Source organism: Pleurodeles waltl, chromosome 6 (assembly GCF_031143425.1).
Source record: "Pleurodeles waltl isolate 20211129_DDA chromosome 6, aPleWal1.hap1.20221129, whole genome shotgun sequence".
Lineage (NCBI taxonomy): Eukaryota > Metazoa > Chordata > Amphibia > Caudata > Salamandridae > Pleurodeles > Pleurodeles waltl.
In genome coordinates this window covers 757765094-757784026 of record NC_090445.1, presented here as the reverse complement: position 1 = coordinate 757784026, position 18933 = coordinate 757765094, and the positions used below count along the sequence as shown (strand labels likewise).

General features: G+C 45.8%; 1 protein-coding gene across 1 annotated transcript in view; it reads left to right on the top strand.

Annotated features, from left to right (window-relative positions):
- LOC138300242 (caspase-7-like) overlaps window positions 1-18933 on the top strand; it is a 231587-nt gene that overhangs the window by 50169 nt on the left and 162485 nt on the right. The gene's annotated exons all lie outside the window — the stretch shown is intronic.

Below are 18933 nucleotides of genomic sequence, written 5' to 3'. Positions count from 1 at the left end.
CTTCAACCCTGATAGTAGGCACTTTGCAGATGCCTACTATCAGGGGAACCAGGACTCACAAATTATAAGGCTTTTAATTACCAGCCTTATGTGCGAGAAGTGGCATATAAGATGGGAATTCATCTACAGTGAACCCAACCAAGGATGAAATAATTATGGGAAGGAGTGGGCACCAATGCAGCCAGTGGACTTTAAAGGTGGCTGTAGTTGCTGCATCAGACTTTACTACATGAGTGAGGGAGTGATACAAGCAAACCTGACTTTCAATAGTGTAGTTTGAAAGATTTTACACCAAGAAGATTTTGATAAAAACAGGGCCAAAGCATGCATTTTACCATACACTGTTTCCAGGAATTTCTAAAGGGATAATAAAATGTTTTGAACCTGCTAACGCAGTAAATCCTAACTATTTAGTCCAGACAGACTAGATAGCGGATATTATCCCCTAGGTTGATGGACCAAACCCAGTTTGCTTTAAAGATAACATCATAATATAAACGCCATAAACAATTTATAACAAACATATAATAATCTATTAGTACTCCAATAACCACACCAATTTATTAAGAAGTTAAAGATTTATTTCCCTATATTAACAATGCTAAAGGTTTAAAAATAATTCTCACACTCAAATGATACATATACAGAAACAACAATGGTTGACTTAATGTGCGCATGAATCTAAGTTTAATCAATGCAAACAAACACAATATCTCAATGGTTATTACACAAAACCGTAGCACTAGAATCTGAGCAAGATAAATTGATCAATTGAATACATTTGAATTAGTAAAGGAAAGACATCAATAACCATCCAAGAATATGAGAATAATACCTCACTAACCACTAACTAGGATCAACATGTTGGGCTTCATGTGAAAATAATTTAGTAACATAAATTTAGGAAAAACATCTAGCTAAGGAACTATCCAAAATAGCAGCAGTATTATATTATCAGCAGTTGGTACCTGAAAAACAAAAGACAAACAACAATATGCATTTCATACAATTACCCAATCACTAAGGTATTCAGCAACAACATCTACTTCATCAAGGGGCAGCAACATCAGACATCAGGATCGAAACAGGATCGGAACAGGAACAACATGAGGGGTATAGTTTAGATTTTGGAATTTAAGATTACTAAACCATCAAAGCATTTCTTCAGTATTGAACAGACTAAGGGGGTCATTCTGACCCTGGCGGCCGGTGACCGCCAGGGTCACCGACCACGGGAGCACCGCCAACAGGCTGGCGGTGCTCCCTCGAGCATTCTGACCGCGGCGGTTCCGCCGCGGTCAGAAACGGAAAGTTGGCGGTCTCCCGCCGACTTTCCGCTGCTTGGGGGAATCCTCCATGGCGGCGGAGCGCGCTCTGCCACCATGGGGATTCTGACACCCCCTACCGCCATCCTGTTCCTGGCGGGTCTCCCACCAGGAACAGGATGGCGGTAGGGGGTGCCGCGGGGCCCCTGGGGGCCCCTGCAGTGCCCATGCCAATGGCATGGGCACTGCAGGGGCCCCCGTAAGAGGGCCCCGCAAAGTATTTCAGTGTCTGCAAAGCAGACACTGAAATACGCGATGGGTGCAACTGCACCCGTCGCACCCCTGCAACTCCGCCGGCTCAATTCTGAGCCGGCGTCCTCGTTGCAGGGGCATTTCCGCTGGGCCAGCGGGCGCTCTTTTGGAGAGCGCCCGCCGGCCCAGCGGAAATGTTTAAATGGCCGCCCCGCGGTGCGGTCATTTCACGGCGGTACCTTGGTGGACGGGCTCCGCCGTCCGCCAAGGTCTGAATGACCACCTAAGTAAACTCAGAAAATAATAAACAGAGATGAATGATTCAATACGAATGAATGACCAAAAGGTGAATGAAGAAATGACCCCGAACCAATAGTGACTGAACATTAAATTAAACTTATTAAATACTATGATTGGTTCAGAGAAATATGCTGTGAAAACTACGTCCAATCAGAACACTAACAGATATCAAAATTATATAAAATGCTAGCTCTAAGCCTTTCTATTTGCAATTATTCCATTGACGAAACTCAAACTAATATATTTTATTATTTCTTCTTCCGTTCCTCCATTGCATCTGTTGACCCTTTGTTCAAAACTTCAATTACTTCGTCCCCAGATAATGATTACAAAATATGGAAACATTTTCATCATCCCACTCTTTTCCCTGGAGGAAAGAACATAGGTTAGAAACATAACTACAAGCAAAATATACAAACACAATGAATGAAGTCAGTAAGGCCCCGGAAACACAGCTAGAAAACAGAACACACTAGAAACATTTTGTACAGATAACATATTCAGTGACCTTGCATCTGCTTCTGCTTTAGTCCAGCAGGGGCCACTAAATACACACTAATTCTGACATTTGTTTTAGCAAGGAAACACACTCTTTTTGAAAAGACAGAATAATTTAATTAGCTTTAAGTTAGCATAGAAAACGAAAAGTAGGCCTTACATATGATGGTGGCCATTCAGTCGATCACAAAACACGACTTTGACAATAAAATTAGTACACAATGATTACTATACCAAAATATGAGTACTGTTACAAATGTGAAAAATAAACACAAAAATCTACACTCTTACAATCCCTCCTCTAATGACTATATATGGCATCACATAAAAAACCCACAAATAAATGTATATATTTCAAAGATTTAGAATTTAATCCTCTTCACATTTGTATAAAATTTAATTCTTCTCGAATTTTCTCCATAAAATGTTTCCACTTGTACATCTATCCTCCTCTGATTCTTCGAAAATATTCTGCTTTTAATCATTTGAAACAATTTATATATTCCTCAAATTCCAATTGGACAACACATAGAAATTGAAATCCATTTCACTAATTTTTATATAATACCGCCACATAGTTTGCCAATCCAATTTCCCACTGAAGCAATTCCCTTGCCAGCCTTTTTCCAAATAGTAGTTTCAGTTAATTATTTTAATTCTGTTTCATCTCTTGTTAAGTTATTAATTAAAACTCTAACGAACTTAGTATTGTCCGGTATGTATGAGCAACAGTGATGCGGCCAAGGTAATTTACAAACTCCTTGCCTCTTTTGCTAAGAGAATGTCTAACACAAGGCGGTTCTGAGGAGTCATAGCTTTTGTCACAGCCAATTCAGTATCCAGGAGTAAAATAGCTCCTGAATGGTCTGTTAACATGTCATCTACAACTGTAGACAACTTCTGTATCTTTATTGAATTCAGAGCAACGACCGCTGAAGGAATTATTGCTCCAAATATGTCTCCCATTATGATAAAAGTTGATTCTCGCTTATGTCTCGTTTGAATTTCAGAAAATTTAGCAAACTTACTCAAGTCTTCCAGTTGGTACATTTTCAGAAATATGATTACCAAATAACATTTGCAATACCATCCTCTAGCAAGACGGTCATAAGCATTGTTCCCACAAATGTAGTAGGCACTTGTGGATCCTGACTATTCACCATAAAACTCCATTTACTCCCAAACAAAAACACATGCCTACATTCACTTGCTCCCACATATACTCTAAATTAGATTGCGGCCTGTGTAAAGTTTGCCAACATGCAATTCATCTAAGTTCAACTTCCCTTGTTAGTAATGTCAGTATATGCATGATCAGTTCCAGGACTTCGCAAAACGAATCCCTTATATATTTTTGTTTTAATTGTTCTTCTCCTATCCTCTGTGTTATCTAGAAATTTCTTCTCTGCGGGTGTAAGTAAACAGGTGAGAATGTTGTGATGCACGAAAGCAGTCCCAAATGGTGATGTAGGTTCGAAGAAACCCTTTACTATCTCTGTTATAATCCCTAACTATCTTATTAAGATTTTTAATAATAGGCACAAAAGAAAACATAACAACTGTGTTCAAATAAAAATATTGAATATATTCTTGGTTATAGAATCCTGTTAGTAAAAGACTACAACTTATAGCATTAGTAAGCGGTAAACTATGATAAGCAATCCCCTCCTCAACATAGGCTGGAATCTGCGTGCAAACATAACAATCTTTAGCATTCATTACATCAACATACTCACGTAATAATCAATAGAAGACATTAGAAGAAAGTTTTTCCCCTTCAGATAAGCATTTCTCATCGATTCTAACCCTGTCTATCTCTAAAAGATCAGTAGTGGATTTTGAAACAGTAACAGTAGTAGGTGCAACTATAGTATGGTTGGCTCCACTCGATTAAAAAAACAATCACACTCACAATCAATAACAAAGATACGATTGCACAAACAAATGCCAAACCAATACCTATACATTCAGAACGACTATTCTTAGTATGTTGACTACTAAAGTATTCCATGGTCTATAAAGAACCCAAAAAGATAAAAGCAAAAACAATTATAGCTATGCAGCAAAAATAAAAAACAAACAAAAAATAAAAAGACAAAAAATTAAAAAATCTTCAACTTGCAATCTTCAATGTTCAAATGCAATCCACCCTAATTTATTTATTGTATTTGTTTTCAAAAGTTCCTTCACACTTTCAGGACCTTTTGTCAGAGTTCGGTAAAAATTTGTCAAATTCAGTTTAGCAGCTTGTCAAACTTGGTTATCAAAATCTCTTCCAGTTATTATTTCAACAAAGTCTCTTCACTTTCTTTCTCCAAATTCTATTTTTCAGAACAATTGTGCATTAATTTCCTTCATGTACCAAAATATAGACCCAGAATGTCTCTGTCAAAACAAAAACTCAAAAACTCTTCTTGCCATTTATTTGTAGTTGAATTTGCATATGCCCATTCAGGACCAGAATATCTTTAGTTGGCAACTCTTTTCCTTTTCAATCTTTGACCACCACAAGCTACTCCTTCACTCAGATCTTCTTCTCCATTCAGCTTGTTTTCTTCCCTAATTGGTGGTACCACATTAATCTTCCCTGCTTCAGAACTCCTCTCTGGCCAATTATCACCTTTCAGTGGCTTTTTCAACAAAACTCTTTTCAAAATTGAACTCTTCTCCTTTGATGTTCCCGCAACTGGTTCAAGAGGAGTCAAACCCTTTTGGCTTGGATCTGTCTCAACTCTTTCCCCACTGGGGTTAGTCACTTGTTCAGTCTTGTTTATCAGACCAACTGCTTCTGAGGACACCTTCCTCTGGGCAAGTCTTCTTTTCACCGGTACTCTCTCTTATATTCCTCGGACTGGTTCTTTTAGTCTTTCAGTCAAGGATGGTTCCCCCCATCTTCCAAGATACCTTCCACCTCATCTGACACAGGTGTGGATACTCCACCTCCAGGTCTTCTCTATGTTTTTCTTGACCTGGGGTGCTCTCATGTACAGGTAATCTCAACAGCTTTTCTTTCTGCTCTGTTGGATTGTACACTTTCCGACTATGGCTTGCATGCACGCAGTTCACAAGTCCTGCATACTTCACGGCTGTAGCCGTTATTAATATCATCTGGTAGGGTCCTTTCCACCTTGGCTTCAAGCACAACTTTCTCATGTGCTTGTGAAAAACGACCCAATCACCAGCTTTCAAGTTATGTCCTTGACCTTGAGATGACTCTAGTGTAGTAGCTTCCACCTGATGAGAGAAAGATCGTACGACATCAGCTAGACCCTTGCAGTAGTCTAACACCGTATCATCTGTAATGTTCACAAGTGCATTTGTAGGTACCGCTGGTAATCTCATTGCTCTACCCATGAGGATTTCATGGGGCGACAGTCCTGTTTTGTTGTCAGGAGTACTTCTCATTGACATAAAAACCAACGGCAATGCATCTGGCCATTTCAAATTCGTTGACTCACACATTTTCGCCAATCTTGACTTTGGAGTGCCATTCATCTGTTCTACAAGTCCTGAGGCTTCTTAGCGATAACTACAATGGAGTTCCTGCTCAATGTTGAAAGCTGAACATAGCAATTTAATCTCTTCATTACTGAAGTGTCTTTCTCTGTCTGATTCCAAAGAGACCGGGAAACCGAAACATGGTATTAGCTCTCTAAGTAGTAACTCTGCTACTGTAAGGCTATCATTTCTCCATGTGGGATAAGCCTCGATCCATTGACTGAAAATACACACAATCACCAACACGTACTTCAAACAAACACATGCAGGCATCTCAATAAAATCCATCTGCATTCTGCTAAATGGTCCTCCCACCATGCCAATGTGTCCCATATTTACCACTGTTCCCTTGCCAACATTCATTTGCTGATAAATGGTACTCCTATGAGAAATTGCTTCAGCAACTTGCCTAAATTTTGGATTGAACCAAAACTGTTTAAATGTATGGACCATTGTATCTCTCCCTATGTGAGCTTTACCATGGTAGTATCTAGCCATTTGTGCCATCCAAATCTCATCGTCCCACTGGACACGTTTTAACTTCAGCCATTCTTTGCGCTCCTCTTGAGGGATATCATCTTGAATAGGTTTTACTCTCCCAAGGTATCCATAATTTGCATAGTAAAGTTTGCACAGGCCTCATCATTTTCAGATAACAACTCCCAATTTCCTTTGAAGGATATGCCATTCAAGGCACAAAACTTTGCGACTTGATCTGCATATGCATTTCCCAATGACACATAGGCCCTCATAACAACATTGGCGGTAAAAGCCGCTTACCGCCGGGCAGAAGACCGCCAACACCCCCCCGCGGCCACGGAATTCCACCACAGTCATTATGACCCACAGCTCGGAAACTGCCAAAATACAGACACCCACACAAGTCCGCCACACCAAAGGTCAATGATAAACTGGCGATAACAAAACCTCCACCGTCACACCAACAGGAATACGCCCACACTATCACGACCCACGAATCCAAGCGGCGGTCGTTCAACCACAGTATTCCATCGCTCAAAATACACACACACTTACAAAACAACACCACATTGGACAATTCCAAATACACACACCTGATACACATACACACACCACTCCCACACACCCAATACAATATATAACACACACCCACATCACCCACAAACCCTTACGTCAACAATTGCGACAGAAGAACTGACATGGGAGGAGCAGGTCTTGGCTATACTGCATCCTGAGGGCCTCGCAGGAGAAGCTGGAGGAATGGACTCTGGTAAGGCTAATCTTTCACTACTTCATCACCCTCCCACCTGCATGCTATCACATACCCCCACCCTTGCCCTCACCCGATCACTCCAACTCCTCACAGATGTCACACTGTCACAAACCACACGTCCCAAACCCAAGCCCTGCATGTAACACCAAAGCATGGACAACCATCACCAAAGCATGTCCACTGTACATACCCATACAACCCCCAAACCATTATCACACAAGGTCCTACACAGGAATGCAAGCACTGGGGTACAGGGTCACCCACACGTTGCACACCACGGCACACACAGATGCAATAATCATTCCTTTACACCCCTGCAGGACCCCTACCCAACGTCACCGGACAGGAGGGTCCACAATGTCCACTCCACCCACAGAAGAGGCCCACAGTGATGACAGCAGCTCTGTCCAACTGGATCCAGATGACCAGCCCGGCCCATCTGGGACCTCGGGACAGTCGGTTCCCCTCACACTGGCACATGCCACTACAGAGCTTCCCCCCTCTGGAAACACCAGCACAGCACCAACCCAGCGTGCCCATACCTCTGTCCCCAGGACACGTCAAGCATCAGTGTGTCCACCACTACAGGGAGCCCAGGCTAACCCACCACCCCAACAACACCAGGGACCTGGGGGCAGTGGCGGTGGGCACACGGTTTAGGGGACAGAGGCCCAGGAACACAGGGGAACTGGGAGGGCTGCTGTGCGACAGGGGGAGGACAGGCCCAGGGAACCAACTCTCCACGTGGCCCTCTCCAACACCATGGGAGCCAACCACCATTCCCAGGAGACGATGGCAACGGTACTGGCCAAGTTTCAGGAGACCCAGCGGCTGCAGAAGGAACAGTATTTGGGGTTCAGGGAGGAACTAAAATCCATCAATTCCACCCTGGGCACCATTGTAGGGGTGCTGAAGGAACTCGTCAACACCAGGAGGGAGCCTGTGGCACAACAAGGGGCCCCTGACACTAGCTTGGATGATGAACTGCCCACGACCTCCGCCGGCGCTGGTGGACAGTAGGCACCGCCACAGGACCATGACACCAGCACCCCACTCCCTGCAGATGGAGAACCACCCCGCAAACAGTCCCTGAGATCCAGGAGTAAGACAGAGAACAATGCCAAGACCCTGCCAAGAAATGAGACCACCCTGGTTGTCATCCTTCTGTCCCACTTTGTCACCCTGTCCATCCTTAAACTGCCCCAGCTCCACTTCCTATGCCCCTTTGGACAATGTACCTGTTAGACTAATAGACTGGACTCTGCCATGGACATTCCTCCACCATCACCCCTGACCATTTTAATACCTCCTCCACTATTTACCACTTAAATAAACACCCTTAAATCACAAAACAATCTGGAGTCAGTCTGTGCTTTCGAAAATGTGTATTAGCAATAACAGTGGCAAAATGCTATATCCAATGTAATGTCAACATACCTATGTCACACAGCTCTTGTCCATGCGGAAACAAAGCATATGTCACACAATGGGACCCACTTCTCTGAAATCATAAGGGAAAGTGACAACTCAGTGACCATACAGTGGGTGAAAATGACAGACAGATGAAAGTTAGTAGAATTAAATCGGATGTAGCAGGCAGTGTTATCTTCTTACTGGAATTATTGTTGGATCACCGTGTTCCTGTTGTCTATGTCCTCTTCTTCTGCTTCCTCATCTTCACTGTCCACAGGCTCCACAGCTGCCACAACACCTCCATCTGGACCATCCTCCTGCAGAAAAGGCACCTGTCCTTGCAAAGCCAAGTTGTGAAGCATACAGCAGGCCATGATGATCTGGCATACCTTCTTTGGTGAGTAGAATAGGGAACCACCTGTCATTTGGAGGCACTGGAACCTGGCCTTCAGGAGGCCGAAGGTCCGCTCTATAATACTCCTAGTTCGCCCATAGGCCTCATTGTAAAGTTCCTCTGCCCTTGTCCTGGGATTCCTCACTGGGGTCAGTAGCCATGACAGGTTGGGGTAACCAGAGTCACCTGCAAATGGCGAGGGACAACTGTTAGACACACACCTAATCACACTGTATTGGTTCCATGTCCTCACCTAATAGCCACACAAGGTGCCTCTGGAGTTGCCCCATCGCAAAAGGGATGCTGCTATTCTGCAGAATATCAGCGTCATGCACTGAGCAAGGAAATTTGGCATTCACACGGGAGATGTACTGGTCGGCCAAACACACCATCTGCACATTCATTGAATGGTAACTCTTGTGGTTTCTGTACACCTGTTCACTCCTGCGGGGGATACCAAGGCCACATGTGTCCCATCTATGGCACCTATGATGTTGGGGATATGTCCCAGGGCATAGAAGTCACCTTTCACTGTAGGCAAATCCTCCACCTGAGGGAAACTGATATAGCTCCGCATGTGTTTCAGCAGGGCAGACAACACTCTGGATAACACATTGGAAAACATAGGCTGGGCCATCCCTGAGTCCCTGCTGCACCTGAGACCTGCCCCCCACACCTGCTCTGGCCCCTTAAGTTTGTGGAGGGAAGCCTAAGACAGCCACCTCCATTTTGTGAGCCTCTGTGCATCTCCCCTGTGTCCTGATACAGCCCAGTGTTCAAGCATTGCAAAAGACCTAGGTAAGGAGCCCTGAGATTTTTCAGGGTAAATAGTATTATTTGTTCAAAAGTGTTTATTTCAGCTACCTGTGTCTGTTTTACTGTGGACTCTCTGTGTTTCAGGCAGCCTGGCCTCTTTTAAAGTGGTGTTTTTTTTTAATTTGTTTTTGCCGTGACTGTGTGAATTGCCTTGCTAGTTTGTGGCACCCACCCCACCCCCCTTTTTCTCTTCTAAGTGCAAAGGGTACATACATCTTGCAGAGTGTGTTTTTAGGAGACTGTTTTAATCTGTTTCTGTGATTTAAATTGTGCTTAAAAACTGTCTGCCCCCCATGTATTTTTGCCTTAAAAAAGCCAGATTTCAGAGTGCGCCCAGCAGTATTCCAGTGTTTGTTTCTTAAACAATCTCCCCCTTACCTGGAAAGTAGACTCTGCTAGCTTGAAAGTGTGGTTTCCGCCTGTCTGTATCCAAGGAGATTCTGAATAGAGCAGCAGTTGCCTTTCCCCCTGACCACAGGGACTGGACTTCAGTTAACCTGCTCCTTATATAAGTTCCTATTGGTTGTTGCATATGTTGTTGTGATAAGTTGTTGGGAGATGGTCTTTCATTGGTTTCTGGCTCCAGGGCTGGGGTTATGATTGGTGGATACGGCTGGGAATCCGATTGGTTGTTGGTTCTAGGGCTGGGAATCTGATTGGCTGTTGTTTCTAGGGCTGAGATTCTGATAGGCTGTTGGTTCTAGGGCTGTGATTGGTGGATAGGGCTGAGAATCTGATTGGCTGTTGGTTCTAGGGCTGAGATTCTGCTAGACTGTTGGTTCTAGGGCTGTGATTGGTGGCTAGGGCTGAGAATCTGATTGGCTGTTGGTTCTAGGGCTGTGATTGGTGGATAGGGCTGAGATTCTGATTGGTTGCTGGTTTTAGGGCTGGGGCTGTGATTGGTGGTCAGGAATAGGGCTATGATTGGTGATCAGGGCTGGGTCTCCCATTAGTAGTTTGAATCAGGGCTTGAAATTGGATTGGCTAGGGTTAGGACCAGCTTCTTATTGGCCAGTAGGGCTATATAAGCCTAGGACTAAGTGCGTCTGCCTGTTTGGGCCTGTTCGGGACAGGTAGGGACTAGGGCCAGATATGCTGCCCAACTCACAATTGACCAGGAATGGTTTCAGCCCCCACACAACCCTCAACATGCAAACACATATTCTACAAACGCATCCAACTCATGCATCACAAAGTGACCACAGACAGATTGCATTGTCCCATCACCCAACACAATACCCTTTATACAACACATATACACATATCCCCCACAACTACAAGAGTCAAAGACCTGCATTCTCATAGCAAACACTACTCTGTCCACTCCCACTAACACAACCTGCCATCACCCACAAAACTACAGTATACATTTCTCTCAGTGTCAGCCTTCCAGACACACACTCTCTGCTCATACTAATCAACAACACTATCCGCTGTTTGCTCCACACAGACCCCCTGTCATCATAACAATGCCCAAACCCTGCCTTCAAACACACCATCTACAAACACTCTTCCCCTTTCTTCACCAATTACACACAACCATACAATCCCCACATTTCACTCCACCACATATATTACCTCTTCCAGTCATCACAACTAACACTAACTCCCCTGGCACACATCCATCACCTCTTACACACCTCGTACATTCATCTCCAGAACACATCAACACCCCATCTAACACTCAAATTCCAATCACCAGCACTAACTCACATACAAATCCCTCATCAAAAACAACTACACCAATATCCCCTCTCACTATTCCACAAAAACAATACCGACCACAAACATCAGCACATCAAAGCAACACAAACTTACATTACACTTATCATCATACCCACTCCCACCCTCATGACTACTCAAAGAATACAAATTCCATCCTATCTCCACCCCTACTTTCTCACTCTTCACAAACACCTACCACAAGCACCCCAACCCAGCAACTCTCATTCACTCGCCTCTCCTCCATTGCACAATTTAGAGCCTTACATCATGATCCACATGCTCCTCCACCACCCCTGACCCATGCTCCATCCACACTAAACAAACGCAAACAAAATAAAAAACATGCCACTCATAGCAACCTCAAATCCCCTTGTCTATTACATAATAAAACTACCCTACAAAAAAGGGTACACTCCTCATGGCTCCCTCAGCCACCAAGTCCACCACCCACACAAACAGACCCAACAAAATGCCTCCTTAACCTGCTGGAAGAGGAACACTATATTGAAAAGCAAGACTATTGTGAGCCTCAAACAGTTATCACAACTAGCAACCCTCCTGTTTCAAGCTCACATTATACTACTTACCCTTCTCCTAAACAAAACAACACTACCACTAACACACCTTTTCTAAACTGCCAGCTCATAAATGCTCGATCACTCTCAAAAAACAAGCACCACATCTACAACCTGCTTACAGACACACAACCTGACTTACTATTCATAACTGAATCCTGGTTGGGAGAGGACATGGCCCCAGTGTTGCACAAAGCCATTTCTCCAGGCTTTCGACCCATCACACAAAACCGTATAGGCAAGTGAGGAGGTGGACTAGCTATTATATTCAAACAGGCATTGAACCTCAGTAAAACTGACAACATCTCCATACAAGGTTGTGAAGCCCTCCTTACCAGATGCCACCCTACTCCAACTTCCTCCTGTAACTTTCTCCTCCTTTACAGACCTCCACCTAACAACTCCACATTCCCAGAAGAGTTTCTAGACACAGTCTCAGACCTTATTACACTATACTCCAACCTATGCATTCTTGGGGATCTAAACATTTGGTTTGACAAACCCAAAATGCCCCATCCAAAAGCTATCACCACTGGCCTAGTCGCATTGAACCTACATCAGATTGTACACAATCCCACACACATCACTAGTCACATCCTAGATGTCATTTTTGCTAAGCCTGAACTAGTTACTATTCATAGCATCACGCCAATCACTTGGTCAGACCACCATTTGATAACTTTCCAACATACATCTCCACAAATCAACATACCCCACAACTACTTACATACATACACCTATCGACCATGGAGCAAACTCAATTTGGATGACTTAGAAACACAACTAACAGCCAACACAGATCTAGATACAATTAATTCAGGAAGCTTTTGATATCCTAATACCACTCAGAAAAACTAAACACAACAAAAGAAAACCAACACCTTGGAGAAACACAGAACTTAAAAAGATAAAGCAACAAATCAGAAAGTTGCAGCGGACCTGGCTCAAAACAAACAACGGTCAAGACAAACTGCAGCTACACAAACTTAACAGGATATACAAATCATCAATCAAAAAAGCTAAAAAAAGGTACTACTCAGACAGAACTCAAAATGCTCAATCTACAACCAAGGAATTTTATAAAATTCTCAATGAATTTCAAAAACCTACATGGATGGAAGGAAGTCATTCCACTACTCAAGATTTCACAAACAAATTGGAAACTCACTACACAACCAAGGCAGACACATTGGACTCCTATTTAAAACAGAAGAAAACCATCAGCACCAACCCCTTTCCTAAAATACCCTCTAAGAATAAACCAACCCAACCTCTACAGTCCTTGAAACAAATATCCAGGATGAATTAATGGATTTGGTCAAAGCAAGCAGACCTTCTGGTTGCCCTTCTGACCCTTGCCCATCACAAATCTTCAAGAACATTCTTCTATCTACTTCTGCTGCCACACCTGTAAGAAGAATCATCAACAACTCTTTATCTTCAGGAACTTTCCCTGTAGACCTGAAAAAGGCATACATACGACCTTTATTAAAGAAAACAAACCTAGACCCGCAAGACCCCAACAATTACAGACCAATCACAAATGGACCTTTCCTGGGCAAATTGATAGAAAGAGCAGCTTTCGCCTGGATGTCACAATTCATTGAAGACAATTTCCAAACTGAATTCCGCCCAGGAAGAAGCACTGAATCGGCACTCATAGCAATCTGGAATGATCTTAAAAACACAGTCGACCGAAATGGAGTTGCTGCACTACTTCTCTTGGACCTCTCAGCTGCCTTTGATACGGTTGACAATGACACCCTAATTCAAAGACTCCACACAGCCGGCGTACAAGGGATTGCTCTCGACTGGATTACTTCCTATCTTCAAAAAAGATCGAATATCATCCACTCGCCCCCCTTCTCGTCCGAACCCTACCTCACAAAAGCAAGGGTCCCCCAAGGGTCAATCATCTCACCTTTGCTTTTCAACATCTACATGGTATCTTTACCAGAACTGATCTATGATTTCCATCTCACATGCTACAACTATGCAGATGACACACAAATACTACGTAAATTAGAGTGCCCCAAAAACATTAAAAACTCACAAATCTTCAGTTGCCTCAGAGCCGTTGATCAGTAGATGACCTGGAGCCATCTCAAACTAAATACCTCCAAAACAGAAATACTCAAATGTGGTGACTGGAAAAGTTATGACCCTTTGTGCGTCTGGCCTGACGATTTCGGACCACCTCCTCAATTATCCAAGGAAGTTAAAAACCTAGGAATCACCATGGATTCCAAGTTAACTATGAATGCCCAAGTGGACAAATTAGCACGAACAAGCTTCGTCACCTTGAAGACTTTACAACGCATCTTACCCCACCTCGGATTTCCACACAAGGTGCAAGCTACTATCTCGCTTATACTATCCAAACTGGATTATGCCAATGGCTTCTACCATGGATCATCTCTATCTGTTATGAAAAAACTACAACACATCCAGAATTCCGCAGCCAGGCTACTATTACATGTGAAGCCACAAGCCCACATCTCCCCTGCCTTGAGAGCACTACACTGGTTACCCGTTGCCAGAAAATGCACTTTCAAGCTGCTTTGTATCACCCACAAAGCTATACATGGAACAGGACTTCTTTTTATCAGAAACAAAATAACCAAATACATCCAACAAAGAAACCTCCGCTCAAGATTGGCACCCCGCCTTAGAACACCACCATACACGAAAAAGACTATAGGTGGTACATCCTTCTCTGTTCAAGCAGCCAAACTACGGAGTTCATTACCCTCAACTATAAGAGCCACAGATAACTTTCTTGTCTTCAAAAAACTACTCAAGAGTTGGCTCTTTCCTTCATAACCACCATATTCAAACAACTATGAACTTCATATGCCTATGTGGATAAATATTTTTTTTCAGATTATGTGTATATTTCTAGTTATGTATAGTTTCTCTAGAAAATATGTATAACAATAAAATACACACACACTCTTTAAATCTGTTTGACTATGTATATTTTACCCATGGGTATTCATGTGTGTATGTATATATATATATATATATATATATATATATATATATATATATATATATATATATATGTTGTTTCTGTGCTTGGCATGTTCGTGGGTCATTGCATGGCTCCTAGGTGGGTTGTTATACTAGATATCTATGTATTCCTGCTCTCATCTTATCACACTTATCTACCCATCATCATATGTCATGTCTCTATCAAACTATCCTCTATTCTCACTCTGACTCATCCCAAATAATTTCAGCACCTGAACTTGAGGGGGGATTTCTGTGGGATGGCGGATAGCTGTCATCAGGTCTGGCTCCAACTGGGCACACAGTTCCAGGATTGTGGTACGATCAAGTCTGTAGGTGATGATCACAGTACACACCGCTGCGCACGTGACCACCATTTTCTCTCTGTTCAATCACTTGATTCCTGATCTTCGACAGGAGAGGGCCTACACTGCAAGTGCTGCTGTGACCTCAGTCTGGAAGAGACAATGGCTCATGTGTCTGGGGAAAGGGCCCCTGCCTTCACCAAGGAGGAGTTGGAGAAACTAGTGGATGGTGTCCTCCCCCAGTACACGCTACTCTACGGTCCTCCAGGCAAACAGGTGAGTACACTGTGAGCATGCTGTATGGGCAATGTCTGTTTGGAGTGGTGTGGATGGAAGATGGGGGGGGAGAATGAGGCGTGCATGAAACAACGGTGAATGCATGTGCGTCATGGCAAGGGTAGGGATGCGGGCCAATGACTGTGATGGTGCAGACGGATATCTTCTCCTTTTCCCCTGTAAAATTCCTGTAGGTCAGCGCCCACCAGAAGAAGGATATTTGGCGTGTCATCGCCAAGGAAGTCCGGACCCTGGGGGTCTACCACAGACGGAGCACCCACTGCCTGGAAAGATGGGAGTACATTCGCCACTGGAGCAAGAAGACAGCGGAGGCCCAGCTGGGGATGGCCTCCCAAGGTGGGAGCGGTGCCCATCGCACCATGACCCCCCTGATGTTCAGGATCCTGCCGGGGGTGTACCCAGAGTTGGATGGGCGCTTGAGGGCATCACAGCAGCCACAAGGGGGTGAGTACACTCTCATTCAGCTGATTCAGCGCACATTGTAGGTGTCTGGGTGGGGGTGGTGGACTGTGGGTTCCCCTAGGCCAGGGTGAGTTTAGTAGGCAAGGTCCCTTCTTAAGACAGGCCCTGTGGCATCCCACCTGTGTACAGAGCCAATTACACCTAGTCAGGCTCCAGTGACATCCATGTGTGCAGCAAGCGAGCATAGCCTTGTAACCCATGTCCCTGTCATTGATTAGGGAACTCCAAGTGCACGGCATAGTGCAGGGAGCTTCTGTGTCTGTAGTGTCCGCCAACGGTAGCGGTATTGCATGCACTGAACATGTCTTTCTTCTGTCTCCCCCCCCCCTTTTTGTGGTCTCCCTGTTCTTGTGTGCATTAACATCATCAGGCGGAGGAGCAGTGGCACCGGAGCAGGAGGGAGCTGCATCCCACATGGCCCTGGAGGGCGACACAACGAAGTCTGAATTCACCAGTGGGATGGAGGGCGAGGGGAGCTCCACAGCGGGGACAGGAGCTGAGACCAGCGATACGGACTCCTCCTCTGATGGGAGCTCCCTTGTGGTGGTGGGCCCATCTGTGGCCCCCGCATCTACAGGTACAACCGCCACCTCCCTACCAGCACCGCCCTCCCAGCAGCCCCTCAGCGTTTGCCCCATGGCCACTCACCCAGGAGGGTGGGCATCTCCTTTCCTTCAGGCACCTCAGGCCCTGCCCCTGTCACCCCTGCTGCCCTCAGTGAGGAGGCCATTGACCTCCTCAGGTCCCTCACTGTTGGCCAGTCTACCATTTTGAATGCCATCGAGGGTGTAGAGAGGCAGTTGCAACAAACCAATGCATTCCTGGAGGGCATTCATTCTGGTCAGGCAGCCCATCAGCGAGCTTTTCAGACTCTGGCCTCAGCACTGATGGCAGCCATTGTCCCTGTCTCTAGCCTCCCCCCTCCAACTTCCTCCACCCAGACCCAAACCCCTGTACCTCAGCCTTTCCCAAGCACACCATCAGACCAGCATACACACGTCAACACACCAGAGAAGCTCAGGCAAACATAAGCACCACACATCCCACAGGCACTCACGCAAGCATCATACACATGCAGTCATACCAACAGCCACTGCCTCCACTGTGTCCCCCTCCTCCTCGTATCCCTCCTCCCTCCCTGTCTCGTCTCCACTCACACCTGCATACACTACATCGTCAGCCACTACGTCCATCACCAGCACACCCACCACCACACCTGCTCACGTGCACTCACCACCCCCACTACCATTCACACATCCTCTTTGTCCTCTACCAGTGTGTCTGTGAGCCCACCTCCCAAGGTACACAGACGCAGCCACACACCCACCCAACAGCCACCGACCTCACAACAGCCTCCAGCCCATGCACCTTCACCCAAAGTCAGCAAACGTCCACCTCCTACAAACACTACCTCTTCCTCCACTCCCAAACCCCCTCCATCTACCCGTCTGAGTGTGTCCAAAAAACTTTTCCTGTCCCACCTTGACCTCTTTCCCTCACCTCCTCCACCCCTTCAGTCTCCTAGGGCCCGCCTCTCCAGGTCCTAACCCAGCGCCTCAGCCACAACATCTGCGGGAACCGTGGTACCAGTAGTAACCGGCTTCTGGAGTGCGCCAGGCAGGAGAGCAGCCAGTGTGCCAAGGAGCCAGTGCACGGACAGTCCCCCACCTCAAAAGCACAAAAAGTTGGCCAGTGCCCGGCGGGAGAGAGGAAAAAAATCTGCCACCAAAGTCGCTCCCAGGGGTACAGTTGGGAGTGTGGAGACAGCTGCGCCACCATCCAAGGTGGGCAAGGGGCACAGTAAAACAGGCAAGTCTGGGAAAACCTGCACGGCGGACAAGACCACCACCAGCACCGCTGAACAGGACACCGCCACCACCAGCACCGCTGCCAAGGACACCACCACCACAAGCACCGCTGAACAGGCCACCACCAGCACCGCTGCCAAGGACACCACCGCCACAAGCACCGCTGAACAGGACACCACCGCCACAAGCACCACTGGACTGGACACCACCACCACAAGCACCGCTGAACTGGACACCACCGCCACAAGCACCGCAGGCTAGTGAGCGCCAAAAGATTCCGACGCTACTGAGGCCGCCACGAGCAGGATGAAGCACTCTGGGCACAGAGCCCCTTCCAGAACCAGTGGAGAATAACATCCACTACCTCAGTCCTTGGCAGGATGAAGCACTCTGGGCACAAAGCCCCCTCCAGAACCAGTGAAGACTGGTATCCACTTGAGAGACTGTGGCTTTGCACTCCCCATGATAAACCAGTGGGCAAACCACCCACTGGAGAGACTTGAGAGACTGTGGCTTTGCACTCCCCAGGATAAATCAGTGGGCAAATCACCCACTGGAGAGACTTGAGAGACTGTGGCTTTGCACTCCCCAGGATACAGCAGTGGGCAAACCACCCACTGGAGAGACTTGAGAGACTGTGGCTTTGCACTCCCCAGGATAAATCAGAGGGCAAACCACCCACTGGAGAGACTTGAGAGACTGTGGCTTTGCACTCCCCAGGATACAGCAGTGGGCAAACCACCCAATGGAGAGACTTAAGAGACTGTGGCTTTGCACCATCCACTGGAGAGACTTGAGAGACTGTGGCTTTGCACTCCCCAGGATACAACAGTGGGCAAACCACCCACTGGAGAGACTTGAGAGACTGTGGCTTTGCACTCCCCAGGATAAATCAGTGGGCATGGAGCCCCCTCATGGATCTGGTGTTGTGCACTCATCCGGCTGAGGTGCCCCCCCTTCCCTTCTCCCTGAGGTGCCTGTTTTATTTCTATCTGATGCTCCAGCAGCGTTCTCTCCGTCTTGTTCGGGTATTGAGTGTGGGCCTCGCCCATGCATTTTGG